The following is a 17,474-nucleotide window of genomic DNA, read 5'->3' as shown; positions in this document are numbered from 1 at the left end:
GACCTGATTCTTAGTGCGTATGATTGCGATAACATGATGTACAGTTTGCGGTTGGGAAGTGTAGACTTTTTCAAGGTTTTGTACTGATTGTAGGGTATTTAAATTGTTTGAATCATAAAAAAGTACTTTTAAGTCGATTCATTGCGCCGAAATTACCCAAAACATGTTTAGTTTTCTTCCTGCGATGCTTAATTATAAAGTTATATCAAAAAAGCGGTTTTGATGAAATCCAAGATGGCCACCAAGATGGCCGCCAAATGACATCATGGGACAATATTTGATTTTGGGAACATCAAAATTCATTTACTAGACAACCCTAAGGATCACAAAAATGTAGGTTGAAAATACATCCATGGGGTGCATGGGAACCCTACCTTCCCACCCGACTACTACATCCCCACTGATGCAGCTGTAGGCCTAAATAAACGTGAATTGCAGACATTTATACCAGAATTGCATAAAATTGTTGAGTAAATTGCAAATAATTGCATTCAACAGCTACAAATTACGTAGTCATGTACAAAATGACCAATTAGCTCATTGTTTTATAAAACGAGTCTGAAAACAGGCAAAATATGAATTTGACCATGGTAGACCTGTGTTAAAGAATAGGCGATATGCGCAAAGTGGTACCCTCGAAGCCACCAGATGCGCATAGCACTGAGGGTATAGAACGTTGGTACGCGAAATCATGAAGGGGCTTATTGTTGATCGATACTAGTCTCTCCAGAGGGCGCCATGTATGACCTTCGGGCTACAAGTGGACGCGTCCCAGAAGGCCAAAGGTCATGCACGGCGCCCTCTGGAAGGCTAGATCGATATGTCATTTGTTTATGTTCTGATGTTCTAGAATGCGCGCGCACAAGCTCGGCTGCAAGGAACGTCGCTCTTCCACAACTCTAAATATTTGGAATGACGTTTATTTGGATAATGTCTGGATAGTCACTGCTTTACTCAGGTAGGCATTCAACAAAGGCATTAATATGATAAAGTTGTCGTTATATTTACCAGAAAAAATAAATGAAACTCTTCTAAAAATAAACTTTTCTGATCAATTTCGCCGATTCTAGATCTGTACCCCACTTGCACACGCTGCCGATTCTTGAAATAGATTTGGCAGCACGCGCTTCCGTGTTCTTTAATGGATTCGAAACATGTCGTGCACATCTAATACTTAGTCTGGTTCCCTGCCCCCTTTCTACGAAAAGGGTCAGGTATGTGCCAGTCTATTCACGGCACTGATTGGACGACACTGTGGAACATGTCGATTGGCTAAGGGGAGCACCTGCGTCTGCTGCGTCCGCTGCAGAGTTATATGTTATTTCAAATTTCAAAAACAAACAAAAGACTAACTCGATTCTGTCATTCGGATGAAGTACGCTCTTTCAATTCACAAATATATCACCTCGTACGACGTTTTGCACAATGAAACAGATTGATTTTTGAAGACTTGTGTAATGTTCATGTAACTGCCCCTCTACTTTGTTGCTGAGTTACTGTCAAGGGCGCAGTCATTTCGAACATTCCAGCCTGACATCACGCGCCACGCGCATCCGCCATTTTGCCCAAAACTGGGCAAAATGGCTGCCGCATACCTGACCCTTTTCGTGAGTGTAGCGCAGCCAGCGGTAGAAAGGGGCAGGGAACCAGACTAATCTAATACTTTGTACAATACGCCTGACCAGGGCCCAGATGGAAAATCCTGCTTCAGCGATAAATTCGGTCCGCGTCCACACATCTGTCCATCTCTGGCACTTGGCTGACGTAAATTTTATGATATTATGACCTCTGACCTTTGTGCACGTTCAAACTTTTCAGGGGGGATGTGCACGAGAGGGCACTGTTGCGTTGATCGAAGGCAGTGACCGTTAGTTCGCACGATACGTCATAGTGAAAACTTTCGGGTTGTCGTAGGCCAAAGTGAAAGTATGTTGCCCCTACTCCAGCAGTGAGGTTTCCATCTAAAGTTAAGTAACGTCCTTGAAAAAGATGGAGTCCCAGGCTCTACCCTTACGCTAACAGCTCCGTAAATCTTTACTCTTACTCATTTTTTTGCCCATTTTTATACTTATGTCCAGCGTCCCGGAGCTCGTAACCACAAAGATGCAATGTTGACATCTGACATCACAGTCACCTGATTTTTTACCTGTAGTACGTTATGTTGCCGATTTTGCATATTAATTAGCTAACTTTGAACATCAGGGGTGACTAAATGAGGGTGGAGGAATTTGGAGCAATCGTTCTAGACGGAAATCTGACAATTTGTCTACAATATATTTCAGTATGGAGACTTGCGGTATTTAAAATAAAGTAGAAAACCGCATGTTATCACATCTCTTCACACAGTCGTACAACGTAATCGGCCAATCCGAAAACAGGGGTAGCATGCGAACAACCTTACAATTAGGTGATGGTTTTGTCCCAAACTACTCGCAATTGAAAGTTGGTGTGAAATTTAAATAATGTCGAAATTCCGAAAAAAATCAATATTTTTATTACTCTTGAATTATTTATATTATGCAAATTAGTCAATATTTTCAGCCAATCACGTCGTGCACCTCTCCCCTGATACATTTCTAACAGTGAGCGCGCACGAACTGGGCCCAGGGTTGGTGTAAACGCGTACGCACACACAATTTTGGCCCAAAGCAAATTCTGAGTCGGCCCTTGGCCCGCCTTGGAACCCGGCCTAAATTACGCCGGCCTTGGTCCGACGCCCACATTTGTAATTTTGAGTCGACTTAAAATCTCATTCTCGCGAGCCAGAGCATCATTTCCATTCTTCGAACCTATGCAGAAATCAGGATATGGCAGATTGCGCTTGGAAACCGCTGAAGTATGAAACGAATATGACATCAGATTTAGCCAATCACGAATTGTTTTACGAAGGTTTGTCGGGTAGTGTTCGTATTTCGTTTTTTTGTGTGTGTGGCGGGGCGGTTCAAAAGAACTTCAAAAGTCGTTTCAACAAATCTGTTGTGCGAATTATTGCAAAGTACATGCAAGAAAATGGGTTTTGTTGCACGCTGTGTCTACACAAATTCAGATGTCAAAAATGCGTGAAACTATAGCAACAATTAAGGCAATCAATTACGACATCTAGATAAAACATTTACAAATAACCACTGCAATAGAGCCAGTTTATGAACTTGCCGCCGAAGACTCCAGAGCGGAAAAAAGGAAACGGCAACTTGTGTTTACCCTAACGCCGAAATGGTGTAACAAAAAGCAAAGGAACGTCAGTTACAAAACGCTCGCACTGGACGCGTTATACAGTTTTATGGAACGAACTTTTTGATTGGTTCCGTTCATCCGGCGCTGGAAGCAGCGATGGAAATCCGCGAATGCCTGCTAAATCAACCACGGCCTCTTCCAGGTAGTGCGTACCTGCTGCCGTAAAGAGGCGAGTGGTTTACGACGATGCTAAATCATGGCCGGCACAGGCTGAATTAAGTGGTATGTCTGGACGTGCTTATAATAAGGGCACACCAGGCCGGGGTGCACACCTCGGCCTGGTGTACCTTTATTTGGATGTGCGCGACACACAGCACTATGAATAGCCCATGATTCATTCTGATTTGTACCAACGGAGATTCACCTCTGAAGTCAGAGGCATTTTCTTGTGGTAGAGAAAATAGAAGAATATTTACATGAATTCTGAAAACGTTTTTCTCATTTTCCATTTAAAATAAATTTGAAAATAATGCATTATTAAAGGAGAGGATAGGAATTTATGTGAAACAGCTTTTTCTGTTCTCCATACCAACATAAATTTAAAACACACAAGGATTATTTAATTTTATCTATGAGAAGCACGGTGAGAAATGAGAGTCAAAGCTTCAAAATCATGGTTAAATTGCAGTAAAAATCACAGTTTGCAGGTACTACAAATGTCACACTTTGAGGAAGCAAGGAAATGACCAACTGAGGAGGTCATACCCTTTGAAAGTTAGCATGCTAATTTCTTTTGTACAAACCATTCAAAAATCAATACCTCTTTTATTTGAACAAGCAGGTGCTTCAAGTCTCCCTCACTCACTTCATCACTTAGAACCTGCACAGAAAGTGTCATACAATTGGAATAGTGGTTTTAGATATGTTTTGACCAAAAATAGTGAAAGCATTTCACGTGAAACCTTTGGACCTAATCTCACATACTCAGGTCATCCCTAAGACCTTCAAACCAAGTTGTACATTAATTGAACATGCGATTTCGGAGAGGATTTTAGACCAAAAATGGCAAAAATTAACCTACAATACAAATCTGCCAATACCTTGAGGACATCTTATTCAGGTCATCCCTGGGGATCTGCATACCAAATTTCAAAGCATTTGGGCAAAAAGTCGCAGAGACAATATTTGATCAAAATTGCGAAATTGCCCAAATTGTAATTATGCAAATTTCGCAAAGCTTTGATTTAATCTGACTCAGGTTATCCCTAGAAACCGGCATACTAAGTTTCAGAGAAATACGGCATTTGACCGAAAACGCCAGATATTATCCCAAAATACAAAGATGCAAAGTCTGTAAAAAAATTAAAAAGTCTGATTTTGGTCGTCTTTAGGGACCTGCATATTAATATATAAAAGATATCAGGCCAGCATTTTTAAAGAGAAGACGATATTTGACCAAACACTTGAAATATTATTCAACAAATACATATAGGCAAATTTCGCCAGAATATGAACAAAATCTGGTAACCACAACGGACCTGCATAGCTAAGTATGCATACGTAAGTATACTTCCAATCAGAGTAGCGGTTCGAGATAAGAAAGCTTGTCAAAAATTGTTGAAATTTAAATGTCTCCATTGGAACTTTAATACCAAATCTCTAAGCAATTAAACTAGTGGAGAAGAAATATTTTTTCAAATACGCGAAAACTTGCCTTGAAAGAACAAATATTCTTTTGTTACGGTTAAGTAACAATCGGTCCTACCACCTCTTAGAAATGGCAATGAAAGGCAGGATACAAACATGCACGCATCTTCTCACCTGTTCTACAAGTCCCCTAACTTCGTCCAGGGGTTAGTCTGCTAAATTGTTCAACCGAGCAGCCATATTTAATTGTAGGAAACAATGTTTTATAATGTAATAGTCGCGCCCGCGGCTTTCTGACTACGCATGCGCAGATTCATAATATACTATGCATGTAATCGGCAACTGGCACAAGACCACTAATTATTTTCCCATAGGCCACAATGGTAGCGTTGAGCTACATAATACATCTTTAAAACATTCAGCGAACTGAAACCCGTTAACTGGTGTTAGAACAAGGTCAACTTGTATACTGGTCCAATTCTTGTCTGGGCAAGTCAATTGAATTTTTGAGTTAGCGAAGAGAATATGGCAGGAAGTGGAAATTTGGCAAAAATTCATCAGTATTGGTGGGCTGGCGGAGGGATATGTTTGTTTGGCGATTAAATCTGCTGTCTACCACTTTCTTTCACATCACAGTCCCAAATCAGTGCAGCCTGCGGTTTTCTTTCAAAAAATGTCTAACACCAATGGTCAGCTCTCCTCTGCATCATTTGAGGTCTCAAAACTCAAAGCCTGGCACTTCTTTTCTTCCGAACTATCTTCGTATGCAACGAATGCGGAAATGAATTAGTGGTCTGATTCCAACTGAATTAATGGTCACCGACATGTTGTTTGAGTGCTAAAAAGAAACGAATACGAAACATGCAAAGTATTTTTTGCTTATTCGCCATTAATGAAATATGTCACTACCATCAGCTATTGAATAGTACTCTTCATCTCGTCATTCATACAAATTATTGTTCACATCAACCATAATAATGAAAAAATAGAGAAATCATGACCGCACACTGGTCTGTGATGCCTACCGCCGTCGATACTCGATGCGACAATGAATTGATGTTGTCGATGTTGATCCCACTCTCCGATCCCTTCTGAAATCAGTTCGAGTATTCATTTATCTCAAGTTTAATAAAAAATTGATGGTGAAGTCCACATATGTAGTTCCTCGCGTGTACCTGAAATTTGGAAATCAAAAAAGAAATAAAACAGGTCAGTACTTTTTAGAGAAGCAGCGAGTAGCAATACGTATAAAACGATCAAACTTGTCAGGTCAATTTATTAAAAAGCGTGTAACTGGAATTTTTAAATTTCACTTCCATTGGATACATGCAGTCTCTGTCGTATATGACGATCGATTGGGTAGGCTGGTTCACCCTGCTGTGTAATTTATATAGAGGATAGGTCCCATAGTTCTCTCCTTTGGCCGTCCGTACTGTAGCGAGTAGCGGGCTGAAGTGTGAACGCACACATCGTCAAGAAGAAAAACTCATGACAAGAAATTTCATCGATAATTTTGAATAACTTTGGATAAGAGCTCGCAAATGTGGCCTTGGTAATGTAACATTTATATAATGAAAGTAGAAGCTGTTTGTGATATTATCATTGTTTACAAAACAGCTTTGAGATCTAAGTTAAAAAGACTTTTCAAGAATGATTCTTTTCAATAATTCTTTGGGTTATTGGACTCCGCGTCCTCATAGATATTTTACTCCAGCTTTTACTGCGAAATATCACATACGCAAATAATCCCTAGGTTACAGCAGTAGGAGTATAATAATGTTATGTAACCATGATGGTTCAGTAAATTATAATAGCATAATAGCGCGCATAATAGCATGACCGATGAAATTAATATTTTTAAGGCAATTCTTATGCATGAGTACGCACAATGAAGTATGTATCCGAGACCCAACGAAAACTACAATTGTGCTGCCGAGGATCAACTGATTCAGCTGACGTTTAGCTTCACACTCTGAGTTCTAAAATCATGGCGGCAGTAAGTGTATATAGTAGTTCCGAAATATCTGACTCTGACTCGGACATGGTCAACGGCATAATTCTGTCAACCAAAATACTGTCAATTCATTAATCAGAAATTAAAGGCAGGGGCTTTTGCTAAGCATATTGCAAACTTTGCAGCATCTCATATAGAGTGAAAACGGTGCTTCTCAGTATTTAGGGGCCGTGTCAATTAAAAAACGGCGCACAAGAAACGTAATTCCTTCGTTTTGATAGAGACCCCCCCCCCTACTAGAAACGAAAATTCTTAAAGGGAAAATGGTCTATTCATTACTGTCTATGGTCTATTCTATGATAAAAAAATCCTTAATGCGATTTTACGCACGCAAAACGAAAAAGGCCTTTACCCCCCCCCCAAAAAAAAAAAACCAAAGGAATTACGTTCGTCGTCCGCCGTTTTTTAATTGACACGGCCCCTTAACTAAGTCGGTTATCATTTCAACAAAGAATTTTCAATTATTCAAACCCGAAGTTTAAATTATGAGCAGCTCATACTGTCAATTGCATATCTGTTTATATAAAAAAACACAATCGTTTTTCTCTGCAGAATTTTCGTGCTACCTTTTCAGTACTGCATAATGTGTGTTGGTGTCATTTCTCTGCTTTGTAATAAGTTTTTTTTAAAGAAAGCTTCAGCTTACTAGTAATAGAAATGCGGTGTTTCCAGAAACAATGTTTATGGAAAGCTATGAACGGAGTGCAAATACCCGACTTCAGATAATGGGAGCACATTGTTGACCCTTTTTTAACACTCCAGTATAGTAAACTGCTGCAATTGACAAATTTAATAACGTACTCAGAACACCGCATTGTTCACTCTTAATTTCTAGTGAGTATAAATTTGTCAGGATCGTATGAAATTCACGCATTGCCTGATTTTTTCCCTAAACCCCAATCTTGCATGTACATCAACAGGAATCTGGATACATTGTGGCGAATGTAACTCAACTGTCGATGTTCATTGCAATATCAAAGCCGTACCAGGATAAGTTTATCATCGATAAGAATGGTTCTACTTTAGTATCCAAAGCCAACCCTGGCGTCACAATTGAAATTCCTGAAGGAGCTGTTGAAGGGGAAATATTGATTACCCTGGAGGTACTTACTATGTTAATTTCGTTTACAATTATTGTGCAAGAATTGTGTTTGGCGAATTTGATGTTACATTGATGTGTTAGCACGCATAGTGAATACATCTGACTTTAAGAGTGCCTTTGCAACCAACACATGCTACAAAATTGATACCTTTACCTAAAAATAACGAACTTTAACGTTTGCATATCAGAAGGACGTTTGAATTTAAAGACATCAATTCAGTGATGCAGGTAAGTTGATTCTTATAAAACCAGATAGTGATACAAATGTCTTCAGTGAATATAATAACATCTCCGGCAGTATTTCTGCATTTTTGGCCCTCACTGCAAAAGATCATTTAATATTGAAATAAGCGATTACTTCAGTGTAGAAATTTTGTTTCTATCCACAAAAGCTGACATGATACTCGACCATTTCATGTATTTGCCATAAGCAAATACGCTTTTTGTATAGCGCACCCATTCTTCTGAATGCTTATGAAGGATCCTGTCGCCATAGAGAAGCATGGTCACAAAATATTTCAACTCTTCAATCCCGATCACTATCGTATCCACATCTATTAAACAATAATTATACTGGGTGCCTTTAAACAGTACCTGCCCACTAAATGTGGCTGTAATCTGACGAACAGTTCTTTAGGTAAAGAAACATATGTAGATAAAGATACACATAAACGTGGACACCACATATGCCTTTCGTATGCATAAGTGTACACAAGGTAGGTAATGATGCATTTTGGCGCTCTGGCTTTAGTGTTTAAGGACATGAATTTTACATTGGTTGGTGATGCAGAACTCCATTGTTGTGATTGGTCGAGACTATTGGATATTATGATTTATCTGAGAAGTAATTACGTGGGAGGTATTTCAGTTCTACTTCTATTGCCATGTGACATGAAGTATTATTTTCTGCATGGCATCTTAGCTATTGATTCTGCATAAATAAGTGCAAAAACAGGTTATTGAAAACGTCCCGACGTTAAAAAAAATGAACTTAAAAGTAAAATGTACATGTCCACTTAAAACCCAGAAATGATGTACAGTTATTATTGGGAAGAATTGAAAGTATACCGAATATATCAGTTGATTTACAGGCTAACATCAAATTAATTCTGCAGACTGGTTTGCAAAATAAAAAAAAAATAAGAACACAACTTTGTAAAGAAATCTTAAAATCTTCAATTTTTGAGATTTTACAGGATTGACACAGCCTCCAATATGTGATTGAGTAATTTCCTTGTCGCCTATTTGAAGCGCCCCCGTGCTTGGCCGTCTGCATATATTGGAACAGCTGAGTGACTCGACTGGCTGTTCCAAAGGATGTTTCAACTCCCCCAAACAATGGTTTTATATGGCTTTCATTTCCAAAGCAGTATGCTTTCTCACTGCCACTGTATACACATATTGGAACACCCATAGTTTGTCTGCCGGCTAGGACTTCACCTTATCACTGCTACCGTCGTGGTACAGCGGCTTGAATAGGATGGAGAAGGTTGTCTTGCTAACGGTACGGGAAGAATGTTTCACGATGAAACTTCACATTTGTTTGAAAACAATGGTTTCAAGTTCAACATTCTCTAGTTTAATGATAATTTTCTATCCGGTGGAATTATTCTAAGGTGATTGAAGAAAGGGGAGAGTTGCTGCAGTAATTTTTAATAATTTTTGAGCGTTTTTGGTCAGTGTATTTACTACAGTTTCTTGTTCACCTCCCTGTATCAAGCTGAAATGCCTAGTGTTCAGCTTGTAAATACCACTTGCGTATTTACATGTTATTGTTGTCATTTGAATTTTAGTCTAAAATTCATTTGTCAAATGTTCATGCTGTGTTGACAAGATGAAAAATGAAAATTTGAATGTGTATCAAGGCGTAGAACAAGTGGTAGACAGACAGATCAAATTTTGAAATAATCTACAGCTACTATTCCATTTTGAGTTGTCTAGTTTAACCATAGCATCTTAAAGGGGCATATTTCTTGACATGGGCACTTCTATTGATATAAACAATAGATCTTTTGTCTGTTAATGGAACTTTTTATTTGGAAACAAAAGGACAGCTGTGCATTAGTACAGTGACTATTGTTTTGGCATAAAATTTGTAATTGTAGGAATTATTTAAAATGCCACATTTTCCATCAAAACATTCCTAAACGTTCAAGTACTGGTGCCTGCAGTATCAAGTGGAAAAGGTAGGGGTGTGAAACAGAATTAATGAATAGCATTTTTTCAATAGATCTAAAATTTCTTGACAAAGGTTTGTTAAAAAACCTGACAAAATACACAAAAGAGACAATGTGAGCCATCATGGCAGTTGTGCCTTTACATAGATTTTGGCCTGAGTATACAGCATGCCAACACAACCTGTAAATTTGGTTTGTCCATTTTATTCTTTTTGACAATTAATATGGATAGTCCTTCATCAGAGTTATCTGAAATCCAATGCTCCATGAAATACCTAAAATACAAGTGAAGCTGTGTGATGTGGCTTTTCATTCATTAGCAAATAAAATTATAGATTTTCAGGTTATTTTTTAGAGTTAGTCATGAGTCTTTAGTCCCCAGTCTGAAATAGTCTTCATTCTGGACTGAGGTGTAAGATGGTCAAAGTTTTCAAAAGTTGTAACTTAAGTATGATGGAAAAACATTCTACGGGCTTGGTGTCATCAGAAAGTTTCCATCAGGAGTAGATCAAACTTCACCTGTCTATATACCGGTAGTCACAATACTAGGTATACCGGTACACATTCTGACTGTGATGTCAAGCTGAAGCTGAGCAGTTTAATATACTTGTAGGGAACGGAATACAACTGAAAAGTAAAAAGAAATTCTAGCTATATCCTTTAAATAAAAAGAAATATTCAAGGTGAGTATGAAATTTTTGTTGTTTGTTAACACGGCTTAGGTGCTCACAACTTAGGACTAGAATTTTCCAGCAGCCTAGTGCATCAAAAAAGAGCGCACTTCTGTGGACCAGGAAATTTTGGCAACATATATATTACAGAGGCAGAAACAACATTACAGCAGGTACAGGGTGCATACAGTTTTCACATATATGTACCAGACAGAGCTGTTGATCATAGATTAGGATATGGCTGTGATCAGAAGCCTAGTGCAGTACTGTTTACATCGGTTGCAGAGGTTCCCACACCTCTTCTATAGAGGTGTGAGAAATACGGAAGCTTATTAGGGCCATGCATGTTTCTTCTTTTATTTCGTTTTCTCTTCTCATTTTTATTTTGATGCTATTTTTAGTTTTCCGTTCGCATTTTTCACCAAAATAAAAAATGAGAAGCGAAAACGAAATGAAAAATGCGAACGGAAAACCAAAGTTACTAAAAATAGCATCAAATAAAAAATGAGAAGCGAAAACCAAATGAAATTTAAAAATGCGAACGGAAAACCAATGTTACTAAAAATAGCATCAAAATAAAGAATGAGAAGCGAAAACCAAATGAAAAATGCAAACGGAAAACCAAAGTTACTAAAATAGCATCAAAATAAAGAATGAGAACTCTAAAAATGCGCATGGATAACCAAAGTTACTAAAATAACAACGAAATAAAAATGAGAAGAGAAAACGAATAAAAAGAAAAAGCATGCATGGCCCTAATAAGCTTCCGTAGAGAAATCAGCCATGTAGTAGCTATTTGCGCAACTCTGATACAGGACTGCCCCACACCTTTGCTACTGAGAAAAGGACTGCTACAGTGGTGTGCACATGGCTGTTACAGTGATGGGAGAAAAAAAAGAGAACATGTACATGCTGTAGTGCTTGAAGGCATGCAACAGGGTGTATCTCATGCCTTTTCAGTATTCCCAGTTTCTTCAACAGCAGCATAGATGTACAATATTCATGCTTCTCTGTCACAGCTATAATTATGATATCTCTGCAGCAGAGGTATGTTTTTGCCAGTACTTAAGGGGTTCACAGCTGTGCACCTCAGTACAGTCTTTTAGTCGTTGCAGGGATGCGGGAGCTCTCCTGTCCAGGATATTTTCTTTCTCAAAATTGTGTTGTCTTAATAGTGATGTGGAATAACAATGTCAGTTTATTACCCACTCTACTGTCTATGGTTTATTTCAAGGCAATAGCTGTTACTAATTGGAAATTTTTTTCTTCACTTCTCCTGAATAATGAAGTCATTCTAAGACATACCAAACACAATTGCCATCGGTAGTATGAGGTGTGGTGCTGTTGAGTTTATGTTGTGTTGCCCTCAATACGAAAAATAATTGGATGATTTTAAATATGGCCTAATCAAACAGAAGTTTTGTTGTCTTCAATTGAATATCACTAGTAAATACTAAAATGGAAAGGAATTGATATTTCACATATTAAGCTACTCTAATCCCCAGGATACATTTTTCATACGGTGCTAGTGTGGCATTAGTCTATTGATTCCAATCAAACTGTATTTATTTATTAAAGGGAAACGAGATGGAAGTTTGGCAGTTTTTATTTTCTTATAATACAAAGATCTAGTGCCTTGTCCTGACCAGATCATTTTTAAATGCCCAGTATTTGGTTTGGCAGTGTACAAAGGAAATATGTTATGGCATGTTGTGGATAATTGACTTTCTGCCCTAATCATTTACCATACTCCTTGCTGTACACAAACAGGGCCATATCAATATTGAATACTGTTTGTTCCAACATAGGAGAAGTTGTGGCTATCTGTCCATTTGGTTGGAAGAGCTGCAGGGGCAAGGACTGTCAAAATTAAAAGATGTACAAAAACATATTTCTTGTAGGTAGGACTGCAACAGTCTGCAAAATAATTTGCAACACTTTGCGAAATCTATCCGCCATAGAAATCACTAGTAGGTCATATGTACGTTGGAGCTATAGCACACAATCTTAGTTGCATTGGTGACGGTGACGTTCTTACAGGGATGTACCAAATGAGCACTGTATCCTCTGAGGAGCTGTGTGAATAAAAAAAGCAGCGCACAACAAATGTAATTCCTTCGTTTTAGGGGGAGGGGGCAAAAGCCCATTTCGTTTCGCGTGAGCCAAAAGTACATTAAGTTTCGATTTCACAGTACGGAATTTCAATTCTAGGGAGGGGGTAGGGGTCTCGATCGAAACGAAGGATCACGTTTATCGTGCGCTGCTTTTTAATTGACCACAGCCCCTTAACAGACAGCGTCAAACTAAAAAATATAATTCCGATAATTTACGCAGAAAAAAATTGCATATCTTTGCTAATTTGAAAAAAATTCAGAAATTTACACCTGTAAAATTTTTTTTTTCACAATCTGATTGTGACCACCCCCCCCCCCCCCGAGATCTAATGATCCATCCCTAAGTAAAAGCGACCATTCTGATCTGGTCAAACCAGTTCTAACTCACATGTTACTATTTCTCCACTGTTACCGGTTCGTACAACACCATGGAGATTGTTATGGTAAGCATGATAACTGGTTTCATTTGGGAAATATCGGATCTTTTAAGCTCGACACGACGATGCCAAGGACGTTCCGGTGTTTGTTCTTGTCAGTGAATAGTACATTTGCGGCTCACTCCCAGTAAAAGTCGCGCAGTAAAAGTTTTGCATATTCGGTGTGTTTTTTTTTAAAAGGAGGTCTGAACTTGGCCCGCAAGTTCTCCAGTTTATTTTGTGGTTGATTATGACCTTTACACAAATCGTGATTTACATTTTATCTGTAAATTTACAATATTTACGACGCTGTGATATTCAGATTCAAGGCCATGTAAACAAACCATTACTGTTGGACGGACAGGGCATGGTAATAAAATTTGCTACATTGTACATGAAACTTGCACAACGGGGCTGCATTGTGATGCCTGCTGCGGTCGATACTCGATGCAATGGTTAACTGATATTGGCCATATTGATTTTGGCGTGTGATGAACATTTGGAATTCAAATAACAGGAACAAAAATGGGTTAGTACTTTTTAGAGAAGCGGTGAGTAGCGAAACGTAACATATGGTCACACACATCGTGTCAACTTGATGAAAAGGCGTGTTATTGTATATTTGAAATTTCACATCCATCGGATAGAGTCTTGGCCATATATGATGATCGTTTTGGTAGGCTAGTTCTCCGTACCGTGTACTTTATACAGCGGAGTAAATTTTCATGGTGTTTTTGTGGCTTTCCGTACGCCGAACGCCTATGTATCGCGAATGTGAATAGTGGGCTAGAGTGTAAAAGCACTCATCGTCATGAACAAAAACTCAAGATATGAAATTTCATTTTAGAGCCGTTTGTGATACTATTACTTGTTTACAAAACAGTTTTGGGGTAAAAGTAAAGACGACTCTTCGGGCACGACACGTGGAGTCCAATGATTCTTTTCTTTGCATGGATGTTTTACTCCTGTACTGAGAAATATTGAAGCCTAAAATTCCATAGGTTACACCGAGTTTCTTGTGGGTTTTAAAAAGTTTACAAAATTTACGAATCTTAATTGAAATTTATTATTTATTTCTTTTGTCACGAACCAACAGGTTGACCCATCCAATAACAGGTTCGTTTGGAAATAAAAATATAATACAAAAACAATTACACAACAGCTACAATAAGAAACAGACAGGAAATTTCACACAAAAAAATCAACAACATCATCAAAAATACACAGCCAGACAAAAATAACAATTACTAAATTTGATCTAAAATAAGTAAATTTCCTATCAGTAATTTGTCTTCAATAAAGACAGAACTGCTTTTTGTTGCATGATTTACTCACAGTTTATTATAATCTATTAAGTAAGTTGAGGTTACGATTGTTTTCCCATTACTGACTGTACTGATACCCAAGATTTCCAACATGTGTAAAAATGTTCAATGCACTGTACAATTATTATTTTTATAAGCTTAGAATTTTTTTTCATCAAGATGCTACATATCTTCATCATGCCGGATATACTTTGCATTATAATACGTACCTTTAGGACATTCAAAAATAAGTTTTGATTTTTACAGTAATTATCTTAGACTTATAAACTCATGAAGAAAACATGTATGTTTTTTCATACAAATTTCATCCATAGCATTCTACCGATACAGAAATTTCAATTAAAATACATGTTTATCATCATGAGCGAATGAACTAAAATGTCGAAGAGACACAAGCTAAACATGCTTCGTAAGCCTTTCCAACATCAAGTACATGTAGTGTAAGTCACAAAGACAAAGGGGTAACTGACCAGTTTCAAGAAGTAATGCAGGCATTAGTCTTTGTGGGAACGAGTACTGCACATACTGGTAAACCTTCTGGGCCTCGCGGGGCGGACGGCGCCCTCACACGCCGATCAGTGGCAATACCTATGTGTATGGCAGGGGGTGTTTTGTTTGATTCTCCCAGGCGAGCTGGAGTAACAAGCATTAAACAACAAGAGGTTGGATAAGTTAAAGTGTCACAGGCAATCGATGGTGACAATGTTCAGTCTACTGATACTTCCTCTAGCATCATAAACATGTTGGTTCGAACCAAATACAATTGTACATTTCACTCAATTAAGCCACTACTACTAATGTTAAAGTAGAAACTTCATATGATCCGTTTCAAAGATCATTGAATACCACGTAGAAACTATGCTTTAAAAGAGCGCATGGTCAGTGTTTATCTAATGTTGCATTGTCTACTCACCTTTGGACAGTGTTTGGTGTGGTTAAAATATATTTGCTTATGTCATCTTTCACCTCAAAAACCGGCAGAACTCCTTGAAATGCTGTTTTAAGCCGCATATCATGCTTGAGATCATTCTCGAGAAACTTCGAACATGAAACTTTAGAAGATTTTCGGTTTGTAATCCTTTAAAAATTTAAGTTTTCCCTGTTTTTCTGCAATTATTCTACAGGTTCATCATTTGAATGAAACACTTTTAAACGATGTTTACGCAAAGAACGACGTCTTTACAAGTGCAACTTTTGGTGCTATGGTGTACATAAACAGATGTACCAGGGATACGTTGCATGTCAAACAACCTGTTATTCTCAATATTCCTCTACCACCTGATATTCCCAACGTTCCTGCTGAAATACTGAACTACGTATTGGTAAAGATGAAATGGGAAACGGTGAATGGAAAGATGTCACTGAGGAAGTGTCCTTTCTGTCGAAGATGGTATGGTGGAGCATCACCATGAAGTGTTTCAGCGGGTAAGCTTTACAATCCATGGAAAAAAAAGAGGTCATACGTCCAGCGATAGATACAAAGTCAATCATATAATACCCGTGGCAGCCTCGGAAGGAAGACCATAAGAACACGAGAACACATGCTGTATTTCAAACTATTAAAAAGACCAAACTGTTACTAGATATACTGTAAACGACTCATCATTTTTTCCTAACTTTCACATTATATGAAAACTTTTAGATTAATGATACAAGAAAAGAATTAAAGATTGCTGCCTTTAGATTTTGGCGATCGGAGATATTGAAAGAAAGGTATGGTCAGTTACTTTTAAAGTCGTTCGGAATGTATCACTATAAAAACAAGTAGTATGTAGTAAGTATTAAATGTAAAAATGGCAGCTGTACCAATTATTAAAGGCCAGGGTCTATCGTCGTTCACCTTTTTTAATGCCTTGCTTTAAATTTTTGTAATGGAGTATTCTTTTGCCCCCACCGAATTTCATGTTGAAACGTTGTTTTTCTATTTGTTGATCTTTCCTCATATATCTAATTCACAGATAAGTTTATTATGATACCTTTCAAAGAACGCTTGCAGTGAGTGTTCATGTATGCATTCATTGCTTAATTTTTTCGACAGGTTTTGGTCGACGCTTCGTGACAAATTCCAAGAGAGCCGAACCCTGATTTGCCAGCTATGGAAGATGATTACCGAATACAGAATATTGGGACATCAACAGTTACATATCGTCCTTCTCCAAGACAACAGTTACGAATGCATATTGCTGTGTGATTTGGTAGATAGCTCAAACCGGCCAATTGCAGACATCATCAAAAAGGAGAAAAATACCAGAGATACGTGCGGAAGTGCGGGACATGCTATTCGTCTAAAGTTCAATTGATGAATGGAGACACGATTTTCAATGAGCTAAGTCCAGAAACTGAAAAGGAGTTTAAATTAACAAGTACAATCAACAAACATCAGTATCGTCCAAATGAAGACAATCACTGGAATGTCAAAGTCCAGCAAACGCAAGTTCAGTTCTCCCACTCACGGGAGAGATGATTTTCTTCAAGTCATGCGAGGGAGGAGATGACATTAAACTATCGCAGCTCTACTTTGCCATTGGAGAGGCAAGTAAATAAGAAAATGAACTTAAACGTGTGTTGACTATTGTTGGATGTAGTTTTATGAACATACACACGCTTAAGTGACTTTACGTAGTAAGAGTTTAACAAATTTAGTGTTTCATATAACATGCGCTTCAAATATAGGAAAGGCAGGTCAAAAAATCACTTCCGTTTTTTGCATCCTAAAGTGAGTAAAAGGGGAAATTTCCTCAAATGAGGGGGAGGGGTAACTAGTGTAGGCCGCGTTACCTGAAACACTATGTAAATTACTTCGTAAAAACATCTATAAAAAGGACAGTGTAATC

The 17,474-nt window shown here is 38.1% G+C and overlaps 1 protein-coding gene and 1 long non-coding RNA gene across 2 annotated transcripts in view; both read left to right on the top strand.

Annotated features, from left to right (window-relative positions):
• LOC139141862 (probable U3 small nucleolar RNA-associated protein 11) overlaps positions 1-17,474 on the top strand; it is a 248,198-nt gene that overhangs the window by 53,412 nt on the left and 177,312 nt on the right. The window lies entirely within an intron of this gene.
• Positions 863-17,166, top strand: LOC139141394 (uncharacterized). The gene is made up of 4 exons (XR_011554164.1): positions 863-958; positions 7,756-7,938; positions 15,765-16,065; positions 16,679-17,166. It is a non-coding gene; the product is annotated as an uncharacterized lncRNA (long non-coding RNA).

This window comes from Ptychodera flava, chromosome 10 (assembly GCF_041260155.1).
Source record: "Ptychodera flava strain L36383 chromosome 10, AS_Pfla_20210202, whole genome shotgun sequence".
Lineage (NCBI taxonomy): Eukaryota > Metazoa > Hemichordata > Enteropneusta > Ptychoderidae > Ptychodera > Ptychodera flava.
The sequence above is the reverse complement of the archived record's forward strand: the minus strand, read 5'-3'. Positions and strand labels throughout refer to the sequence as shown.